Below are 12,238 nucleotides of genomic sequence, written 5' to 3' on the forward strand. Positions count from 1 at the left end.
ACAGGAACACATTGTTGATTATAAGCAGATAAGTCAGTTTGTTTAACAACAACAAATTATACGTTATCCCCCACAGTAAGGCAATTTGTCATAATCCATTATTTCCACACTTCCCATTTAATGCCTATGCATCCTGGCAGCATCATGTTCATGTTCCTTCTGAGTGGCAGAACTTCGGGTTACTCACCGTATACCTGCATGAGCCTAAAATACTTCTGGGGATACTGCAACTTAACAGTTCTAAAAAAATAAAAATAAAAAATAAAAAAACCTGATAAAAACTTTCAAACTGGTTGTTGTGGATCTAAAATGATGGCACACTTAACAGCCCGCATGGCTTCCCACTTTTCAAACACATCTTGGTGAACTATTTCTATAATATATATCAAGGAAAGTTTGCAAAAGAGCAGCCATGTTAAAAGACTGTAGGAGATGGAGAGCATGTACTGTACGTAGTATAAGTTTCTGAACTTATGTATACCCTTAAAAAACTACACATTTCTTTAGGACAAAAAAAAAGGGTGTCACTGCACCCATCACGCCATCATAGCATCCATCTGCTACTATTAATGGTGAATATGTGTGTTCAAGTCAAATAACAAGATGTGTATGAGGCCACTCTAATTTTATTGCGCATATGGCATAATTGTTCCTCGGGGTAAACTGTTGTTCTCATGCAGCCCTTTTAATGTGCCTTCTCGTGTCTGGCTGAGTGAGCAGAGTTGCATGGCACTTCATTGACATGCTTTGTTTGGCACAGTCGCTGCATGCAGCTGTTCCTCTCTAGAAATTCGCTCATTCCTGATTTGATACAAGTAAGCACTCTGCTACCTTGTCCTTCTGCCAGAAAATGAAGCAAGTGGATTTCCTCCACTTTTGTCTTCCTCAAAGAAAAAAAACCTATATTCAGGCATAATAAATGGAGTCCATAGAGAATGCCTGGAATTGAAATAACTTTAAAGCCCCTGGATTATGTGGCATCGGTCCACTCTGTGGGAACAGCCTCATAGTGCACATGTAGCACTAGGACAACATTTTACATGTCCCTTCTCACAGTGACATCTGACAAGTAGCCATCAGAGCAGATTATGTGCTATGTCAACAAAGTAAAATTAGTGTCCCTGTTGTGTAAGTGTGGGACGTTTGTTGTGATGACCCCATGAAATTCAAAAATGGTGACGAGTGAAAACTATAAGTGTTTACAGTGAGTTTATTCTTGTTTTTAAAACCCAACACATCATAATTCCTAGAACTTTATGAAGCAATAAAGACATGCAACCAAAAGCCAGCTGACCACTGGGGTGACCGATGCACACCCACATGTGATACGAAAACAAACCAGACTGCAACTTGAGTATTTCTGCAGGGCTAAAGAGCAGATGAGCCCAAGAGAGTGCTCTGTCCATTTCAAGAGGATTGTCTGGTTAAATTGGATTATATTTGATAATGATATGGCATGGACACAGCTGCCATTTTCCTAATTTCATTCTAACCCATAACAATGCCAATAAACTGACCCTAAAAAAGCCTGCCTTAGTCATAAGATTATTATCCAGCTCTGCCGTTGGGCCTCGCAGTACTCCAGTGGGTAATTCGGTTAGTTATGGTTTATATGCTCATTAAATGACTCAGCGTTTGGAGACTCACAAACTTTTGAAGTACCTATCGTGAAAGTGACGTGAAGCATTCAGCTTTGCTTTTGAGCACCACAAGAATTCAGTATTTCCGACAGGCTGCTATCAAGCACATTTAACATTTAGAAACTTTAGCTTAATATCATTTAAATAAATAACAGCCGGTTCAGGCATTTTATTTGGCAGAAAAAGTGAATGAGGCATTGACCTGAGACAGATATAGCCTGGTTCAAAGTTAAGTGCTGTGTTTGTTCTAATAGATAATTATCGTCCACTTCACCAGCCTGCGTTCAATATTTTTGTTCAACACAAGAGGTGCTATTGCTGTTTTGTTGTTCACTTTCTTAAAATTAAAATAAATTAATATTACAATGCATTCTTAAACACAGTGGTTCAACAAAACCCATTGCAACGGTTTCTTATTCACCCATTTGTTAGCATACCAGTGGTATTTAAGGCTACTGTAGCATGTGCAGGGGCTACTACCCCGTCTCATCCCATTCTCTTTCCTCCTTAAGTCCTCCACTAATCACACCGTAACCAAGATATCTGAAAAAGTTATCAACGTTTTATAAAGTTCAAGCTCCCACCATGAAACTTTATTGTATAAGAGCTTACCGGATATGTCACACTGCAAACAGTTAAATACTTACATCTAACTGAATTTCTCCCACTCCCACTCATCCACTCACTTTATTGCATTGCCAGCATGCGGCAAAGACCCAGGAAAATTTGTATACATGCACATACACATGTCACCATCCACAGGGATGTCTACGATTTCACTCTGACTGACACTTGATAGCACTCCAGACAGGGTGTGTGTTAGTCTATGCCCACCAGTTACTTCTCACCCAGAAGAACCCCAAAACCTCACATGCTGCACAATTATACCACAGCAGGAGCACAGCACATCACACCAGGACTACAGTGTGTCGTGCAAATGTCACATCGCTTGTTTCTGGCTCTCTTTGCCATTTGCAGTGTTGCTGTTTTTTTTGTTTTATTTATTTTAAGCATGTTAAAAATCCCTGCAGTCATCTGTTTGGTCACAGTTGTGGCTTTACCTTCATGAATTACATTTCATACAAAATACAAACTGCACATTACATTTACTTTACAATGATTTCATTTCAAATGAAACAAGGATTTCCATCTTGTTACAAAATAACTGCTACTATTTTGTTTTTTCAATAATATATTATGTGAAGACCTCCATGGATGCCAGTTTAATCACAGGACAGTAGTTCTCATTACAGGGAGTGCAGAATTATTAGGCAAGTTGTATTTTTGAGGAATAATTTTATTATTGAACAACAACCATGTTCTCAATGAACCCAAAAAACTCATTAATATCAAAGCTGAATGTTTTTGGAAGTAGTTTTTAGTTTTAGCTATTTTAGGGGGATATCTGTGTGTGCAGGTGACTATTACTGTGCATAATTATTAGGCAACTTAACAAAAAACAAATATATACCCATTTCAATTACTTATTTTTACCAGTGAAACCAATATAACATCTCCACATTCACAAATATACATTTCTGACATTCAAAAACAAAACAAAAACAAATCAGCGACCAATATAGCCACCTTTCTTTGCAAGGACACTCAAAAGCCTGCCATCCATGGATTCTGTCAGTGTTTTGATCTGCTCACCATCAACATTGCGTGCAGCAGCAACCACAGCCTCCCAGACACTGTTCAGAGAGGTGTACTGTTTTCCCTCCTTGTAAATCTCACATTTGATGATGGACCACAGGTTCTCAATGGGGTTCAGATCAGGTGAACAAGGTGACCATGTCATTAGTTTTTCTTCTTTTATACCCTTTCTTGCCAGCCACGCTGTGGAGTACTTGGACGCGTGTGATGGAGCATTGTCCTGCATGAAAATCATGTTTTTCTTGAAGGATGCAGACTTCTTCCTGTACCACTGCTTGAAGAAGGTGTCTTCCAGAAACTGGCAGTAGGACTGGGAGTTGAGCTTGACTCCATCCTCAACCCGAAAAGGCCCCACAAGCTCATCTTTGATGATACCAGCCCAAACCAGTACTCCACCTCCACCTTGCTGGCGTCTGAGTCGGACTGGAGCTCTCTGCCCTTTACCAATCCAGCCACGGGCCCATCCATCTGGCCCATCAAGACTCACTCTCATTTCATCAGTCCATAAAACCTTAGAAAAACCAGTCTTGAGATATTTCTTGGCCCAGTCTTGACGTTTCAGCTTGTGTGTCTTGTTCAGTGGTGGTCGTCTTTCAGCCTTTCTTACCTTGGCCATGTCTCTGAGTATTGCACACCTTGTGCTTTTGGGCACTCCAGTGATGTTGCAGCTCTGAAATATGGCCAAACTGGTGGCAAGTGGCATCTTGGCAGCTGCACGCTTGACTTTTCTCAGTTCATGGGCAGTTATTTTGCGCCTTGGTTTTTCCACACGCTTCTTGCGACCCTGTTGACTATTTTGAATGAAACGCTTGATTGTTCGATGATCACGCTTCAGAAGCTTTGCAATTTTGAGACTGCTGCATCCCTCTGCAAGATATCTCACTATTTTTGACTTTTCTGAGCCTGTCAAGTCCTTCTTTTGACCCATTTTGCCAAAGGAAAGGAAGTTGCCTAATAATTATGCACACCTGATATAGGGTGTTGATGTCATTAGACCACACCCCTTCTCATTACGGAGATGCACATCACCTAATATGCTTAATTGGTAGTAGGCTTTCGGGCCTATACAGCTTGGAGTAAGACAACATGCATGAAGAGGATGATGTGGACAAATATAGTCATTTGCCTAATAATTCTGCACTCCCTGTATTGCACACTGAACAGCGATAGCATATTGAGCAGCACTGACGTTTAACATTCTCTCTATGCATGCGAGTGCGTTTACGGTGAATGAGAATACATGAATAATGGATGTAGTCACGAACTAAAGGCTAGGCAGATCAGGAGACATAATGTAAACAAAGAATTTCTTCTAGCTTATTTGAGCGGCCGGCGGTGGGCTAAGCTCACGCACAGAAAGCCAGTGAAGCAGACTGTTATGGGAGAATCCATCTGCTGGCTATATATAAACACATCTGTGATGTCAAACAGGGCGAGACAGGCAGACAGAGAGAGAGAGAGAGAGGGATTCAGAGAGGGAGCCGCAGGAGTCAGTAAATGTGTTTACAACCAAAGTCCACAAAGGACAAAAAAAGTAAATATTATAATAATAATGAAAAAAGCAAAGAATTAAACAAAAAATATATGGTTGGATGCTAATGCTCACCTGGTGGTCAGAAACATGATATATATATATATATATATCTCATATTACATTTTATTGTTTTCAGTTCATCTTATTAACAGGTGTTATTATTCAGTTCCCCACAGGCATATATGAAATGTAATAATTCCCTCCTGGTGCAAATTAAACAATTCAAGCTTCTACAGTGAGCTGTCACATGACACATAGGCAACACACTGTAAACATCTGCTTAAACAGAGGTTGCTGGAGCATTAACCCTGTCCTTGCCATTACCACCCCTGACCATCGCTGTAACAAAAAAAACAAAAACACTTCTGGAACCACAAGTGTTGTAACTTATTGTAACATTTTTGCAACCCTGTGCAGAGCCTATGTGAACTTTAGCCTCAGTTTCCTGTTCTTAACTGACAGGAATGGCACCTAGTATGGTTTTCTGCTACTGTAGCCCAATCTGCTTCAAGGTTCGGTGAAGATGCTCTTCTGCATACTATTGTTATAAAAAGTATTCATTTGAGTTGCTGTCGTCTTCTTATCACCTCAAAGCAGTCCGACGTTCTCCTCTGACATCAACAAGGCATTACTGCCCAGAGAACCACCGCTCCCAGGATTTATTTCTTTTTTTAGGCTATTCTCTTTAAATCGCGGAGATGGTTGTGCGGGAAGATCCCAGCAGATCACCAATTTCTGAAACATTCAGACCAGCCTGGTCAACCACGCCATGTTCAAAGTCAGCATTTTGATTCTTGGTTTGAACTTGCGCAGATTATCTTGAGCATATCTAAATGCCTGAATGAACTCGTGCTGTTGCCAGACGATTGGATGTTTTGGCATTTCTGTTAACAAGCAGTCAAACAGGGGCACCTAACAAACTGCTCGGCGACTGTATATTGGAATCCCGGCATTATTTCACTCATTTTGAGTGGGTATTTCAATTTGGTGCCTCAAATTGATGATGGTGTGTCAGTGGTTACGGCATGCAGAAATAAACATAATTGGTATCGAATATGCCAACCAATCACATTACAGTTTGCGTTACAGTCTTTTAGATAAATCAACATTATTAATTTTAGTATTGCATCAGTGCATAAAAGCATTTGCAAATGAACTTCAGAAGCATTAGTATGAGTCACGTTAAGGCCTAAAATATATGTAGTTCACCTACTTCAAGAATCTTCTTTCCAAAAATAGATGAACATTGTTAATATTAGGACTGTACCAATTAACAGAGTACACAGGGGAGGGCTGGTAATAATGAGCAAGAGAGTGGCAGAACACGAAAAAAAATATGACACAGGAAGGAAGGAAGACAAAGAGAGGAACTGACAGTGAGAAGTCTACAGGACGGGGACAAAAACACAGGGACTGTGGGGTAAAAGAGGACACTGAGTCAAACAAAGACTCGGAGGGAGGCAGAGAGATAGAATGCCAGAACAATAAAGCAAGAGGAGCAGAGATAATGACAGAGACAGAAATTAAAAGACATCAAGAGAGACAGGAAAACTGAGCAAACACACGACTGACAGAGAAGGAGAGGACAGCGACAGAGAGACAAAGATACTGAAAGACAAGGGGGGTAAACAAGTAGCTGAAAGACAGACAGCGGCACAGATTAGGAGCAAGAGAAATGGTAAGTGAGAGTGAGAGAACAAGAGACAGAGGAAAAGACAGAAAGAATAGACAACGGAGAGAGAAAGAGAGAGAGGACCATGCCCGTCTGACTCGGCTGATCTAACCGGACTTGGCTTTAACGCAGCTGTTCCTCTGGCTTTCATTCGCATTGCTGGGGAAAACTCTATTCCACTGTGAGAGGCTATTTATAGCCTCACCCTGGGAGATGAGAAACTAGTGAATCTCATAACATGCTTCGTTCCCCCTGTTTGCTATTTAAATGCCGGTACAGTTACCCAGTGTCCCTGGGTTACAGCCCTACACTGGGTCATAGCAGAAGGGAACACAGAGGAAGAACACACACTCTCCTTAGAAACCAGTTTAAAAGCCCACATAGACAGGTGCAAGGCTGGATATGATAACACCGTGAGGAGAAAAGCTATTCCTGTGTAAAAACCACGCCTACTGAATCATATAGAACTATGGAGGCCAAATGTTACAGACTGGCTATTACCGAGTGATATGTAAATCTCTGCAACAAAGAAATGAGCTCAGTTATTGTCCCAGTTGGTTTTTATGATCAAATAAATGTATTTATTTCATAGTTGCCCCTTGAGAACCCAGATCCGTTATTGCAAAGCGCAGAGAAAGAAGTTCACAAAGTTCTGATTTTAAATGATAGGCTGAGGGCTTGTTATGCTAACGTGTTTAATTCAGGTACGGACTGGAATAAAATCTGGATGGTGCCCATATTTGTAGATTATGCCCCCAAAAAATTACAAATATGTATATGTTCTGTACTAAATCTGCCTGGAGGAAAGTGACTTTATGGGGCCTAACACAAGATGTATCAAGAGTATTATGAAAGAGAGTGGCACAATGGGTTTCTCAAGATCTTGCTTTCACAATCCCCGGAAGCAAAGATTGAAATTGAAAATAATATCTGATTAATTTCCCAGCCATGGGCAGCACAAATATCCTATCTGTTGTTGTCAAAAAGAAATTCCCACTCAGATACTAATCGATACTAAAAGTCACTATTGGATTAGATACTCATTTGCGACAATATGAATACCAGCAGTGCCTCGCTTTTCAGCTGACACACAGTCCCTGCTCTCACTAAGAGGATGCAGTAATATTTCACATTCATAGCGCTGAATTTCAAGAGGTCAGAAAAGCTCCTGTCTTAAAACCATTAAAGTAATAAGAAATTATCATGAATGTAAATCTGGCCAGAGCCACATTAACTTTAGGTGCTTAATTATTAGTAGTTAGCCTTAGCTGCTAGCCACATTAGCTATCTGTTATCTTAAGGCAGGGGTGTCAAATTCAAATACACAGTGGGCCAAAATTCAAAATGGAACAAAGTCGCGGGCTAACATTAATATTTATCGAAAAAAAATAATCTTCCTCCAGATATAAGAATGAATCTTTTCTTATGGACTCAAACAAGTTTAGCTGAAAAACTGAATATGGAACAAGCAAAGCTTAATACTAAACAATATATATATTAGCTGTATAATACCAGTAGGCCAGCTCTGATAGGAATTTGGTATGGCTTCGCGGGCCAAATGTAATTAGGCTGCGGGCCAAATTTGGCCCACGGGCCAGAGTTTGACACCTATGTCTTAAGGTAACGGCTAGCGGTTATAGCTAATAATAAAATGATAACATTGATGTGGGTTATTTCAATCAATTTCAATCATTTGTTAGATTTTGTACATTTATAATTTAGTTAGTTTACTCAGCTACTGTTTTTACTGTCTTGGAGCAACTGTGACACATAATTTTCCTTATTACAGTATTTTGATTCTGATTTATTTGCATCTAAAAAGTGTCAAGTTCCAGATTCCAGCTGAGAAAAGTCTACTAGCAACTAGACAGAAACAGCAGAAGTGTACTTTAAAAGTGCCTTAGCAATGAAAACATGGGGCAAAGTCAAGAGAACCAAAGCACTAAATATAGGATAAATATTTATTCAGAGCTTAATACATTTATTAAACCACCTGTCATAAAAACAAGAAAATACTTTAGAAACTTCTAAACAAAACAAAAAAAAACTTTTTTAAAACTAAAGTAAGACAAATTATATTATAATTTATTAGGCAAATAATCAGAATTCTCTTTTTTATGTCCAAATTTGAATCAACAAACTGAACTCAAAACTCACAACTTAATGAAGCAGGATGTTCAGACACTAAAATTCATTTTTCTGTTCAGGAATGGAAGAAAACAACTGTAATTCATCTTAATCAAAAAACAATAATATACATTATAATTTTTTCTACATTGTGTAAAGCATTAAATGTGAAAATTTATAGAAAAGAGCAATGTTTTTGTTGAAATTTGAAGCTCAAGGGTTTAGGTTCATAAAGAAAAAGAAAAAAAATCATAAGCTTTTCATAAATTAGGACAATGCTGTGAGTCAAAACTCCAAACTATGCAGACACTTTCAAATACGTCATCACAGTGTGATCAATCAACAAAATACCATCAGTGCCGCTGAGAAGTTTGTCCATCTCCAGAAGCACATTAGCCCTGTGCTGCCCCTCTGTGCCTGAGAACTGCAGGCCAGAGAAGGATTAGACGATTTGTAGACACTGAACTATATAAATAACATCCACAATATCGGCAAAACAGGAAGACAAGCCAAACGGTTTACATCTCTCTGCATCTCTGATGGACAGCATGCCCATCTGCACAACAGGGCATGAACTCAGTCCTACTAATGGCTGCTGTTCAAGTGCACATTTTCTTTGTCCCGATTGTAACGTCTCTTCAGCTAGCTAGAGAAAAATGATAAGACATGAATATATGATCTGATGGCAGCTGATGCTGACTAAAACGTCCCTCTGTTCATACAGCAGAAGACAGAATAAAGACACATTCACATTAGCGCTGCCTTATAACTGGAGGGAGGCTGACAGAAAGAAATATCTTGAATGTACAGTCCGGTCGATTCATAATACTGTACTGCACCTCTCCCATTGATACAACATTTTAAGCCCCAGTGGTCCAGGATAAAAATAGATGATGCAGTAAATTGCAAGACTGAAAGGTCAGCACTTGTCATCCGTAACGTCTTTGAGTTTTATCATCTTAATGTCAGCGGATAATAGAAGGCCAGTGGCTTAAATGAGGGCATACTAAAGTTGTAGGGTATATAATAAAATACCCTGAATGAAAGTTGGGGGTTTTTCCCCATTTGATCTGCTACAGAGCAGAGAAAATTAACAAATGCCTGCTGTGTCTCCTTAAGGTGAAGTTGTTTGGCAGTAACAAAAAAAAAAAAAGAGCCTTTTTCAGTCAGGACAACAAAACAAATACCACTAACTGCTGGTTTCATTTAGTTTTCGGTGTGTCTGGGCAATAAATGGTATTACAGCAGTTTCAGACCCTAAAAATCAATACAATAATTTTCTTTGCACTTTCCATTACTCTAAACCAAGTAGAAGGCTGAGATTACATCACTGGAATTTGCACCCATCAGTCACCTCTGCTCTCGTCTGCGAACCTTAATTCAACCTAAACAAGGCGAGAAACTGTCAATCAAGCTGTCAGCCTCCCACAAAAAGCTTGTCGCCTCATCTGCAGAGCTTTGCCTCCACTCCATTACCCCGCGACTTCAGATCATGTCAGAATGTGAGAAAGCATAATAACTTAGATCTAGACGGAGGTGTGCAAATTTAACAAATTACTGTGCAGGGAGAAAACACACCACAAATGTAAAATCATTACAGACAACCACAAATTCTCCTCCACATGCTGTGGCCTTGCAATAATTGGTCATTTGATTCTCAGCAGGCTCAGGCTATCATCTATATTTTCTTTCTTTTAAATCATCAATCTGATGATGGCTTGTTACTATGGCGATCCACACATGCTCACATTCTCGTTTTCAGTGCAAATTAGATCTGAATGGAAACACTTTTTTATTTCCTGGTCAATTTAACAATCCATTCAGTGTGAATGCTGAAAATTAAAAGACAGTGGTTACTGCAGAGTTACGCATCTGGATTTTTATTTTTATTTTCTTACATTGTGGACATGTAAGAAACACCACAACCAAAACATGTTTGTGGGCCAGACAGTAACCCACAATAATTTCCCAGATTTGGTTACATAGCATTTTAAGCTTAACCTAAAAGTAGGTGGAATAAAAATAAATAAATAAGAAAACATGCTTGAGTGACATCAGCTTTTATCATACTACAGCCATCAGTGAAGAAATGACCTGAGGCTAAATTCTGACATTTTGTACTGCAGTCCACGAGTGTGCCTGAATGAATTTACAAGCAGTGAATAGAAGAAAAGCCCAACAAAACATGGCCAAAAACAGGTCCTAAAAGCACTTAGACTGAGGTTATTATAGTTAACCAAAAAGAAATGTTAAATCGACCTGCTGTGCTCTTGTTTGGGATGCGGACTTGATTTTTCCAGGCTGTTTCAGATTAGTTTTTCCAGTAAGTGAAACACAAGAGGAATGAAGTGCACGGAATAAACTGGATGTGGAAAACAACCCAAAACATTGTAACAAAATAAAAGTAAAAAATATAAATAATATAAACTTAAAAAAAATGATACTGTTCAGGGAAAAACACAATGCACCTATTTTTAGTAAAAGGAAAAAGAAAAACCAACAACAAAATATTAAAAAAATCAAAACAAAACTCAGTGAGAAAAGCTGCTCTGGAAACTAAATTTAAAAAATGGTAACGAAAAACATAATGACACAACTATAATAACTACTCTCATTTAGACATCTACATGTTCCCATATAGTCCACATTTTTGAAATAGAAACTTTCTGTCCTATGTAGAGTGTCAACATTCCTTAAATAATTACTTCATTAAATAATTAACTGTGTCATTAATTAATTACACTTGGAAATAATTAAATTAAATTTAAATTTATTTCATGTATAACATTTAATACATTTTTTTTATCTATTTCAAATCTTCATTAATTATTGACAGATTTAATTAAATATTTAACAAAGTATTCATTTTGGCACTCGTGGCCCGCCGTAGTCTTATACTATATTCTCTGCATTAAACGCTACTGTGACCCTTACTTGAAATGACACTGTCCTTGTGATGCTCTTGCCGCTTAAAACCTCCAACCTATATCTGTGCTGCCACTCTGTGAAGGTTCACTCTGTTTTCTATTATTGCTCTCAGAATCTGGACTTTCGCTCGTTCAAGGGCGATGGACATTTTTGCTTGCCTATGTGTGTGTGTGTATGTATGCTCAGGCCAACGACTGATTTCTGTTTCATCTGGACCACAGTCTGTGTCGACGTCGCTTACCACACCTATGAATCAAGAGGTAATAGTGTTTCTCCTAGTTTGTAACCTGTGTCAGAGCCTGAAGTGAGCTCACAGCAAACTAAGGCGCACACCACACAATAACTGTGTCACACAACCGAGGCCAGTTTTTAATTTTATCATCATTAATAAAAGGTATAAACCTACTAGTTAACGATTCCTAAAGACTATAACATTTTTTTTTACTGGGTCTGAAAAGCATTACATGCTGTACAGGCAATGTTTACTAAAAAAATGCAAGGAAAATGAATTTTCCTTCCTCGTTAAAAACAAGCAAACAAAATCAAAGACTCAGTAAAAACACTCTCCTGTCTAAACCTGTATTCTAGTCATTCAGCTTTAATGCATTTTATTGGTAGATTACCTCAAACTAATCACTTACCAGAGCAATTTAATTACAGTGATGTTGGAGGGTTTTTTCT

At 38.7% G+C, this 12,238-nt stretch overlaps 1 protein-coding gene across 12 annotated transcripts in view; it reads right to left on the minus strand.

Annotated features, from left to right (window-relative positions):
• The window catches only part of kcnma1a (potassium large conductance calcium-activated channel, subfamily M, alpha member 1a), a 150,838-nt gene that overhangs the window by 109,698 nt on the left and 28,902 nt on the right, over positions 1–12,238 (minus strand). The gene's annotated exons all lie outside the window — the stretch shown is intronic.

Source organism: Copadichromis virginalis, linkage group LG13 (genome assembly GCF_057382275.1).
Source record: "Copadichromis virginalis isolate Kocher_CV1m ecotype Utaka linkage group LG13, C_Virginalis_male_GT1.1, whole genome shotgun sequence".
Taxonomy (NCBI): domain Eukaryota; kingdom Metazoa; phylum Chordata; class Actinopteri; order Cichliformes; family Cichlidae; genus Copadichromis; species Copadichromis virginalis.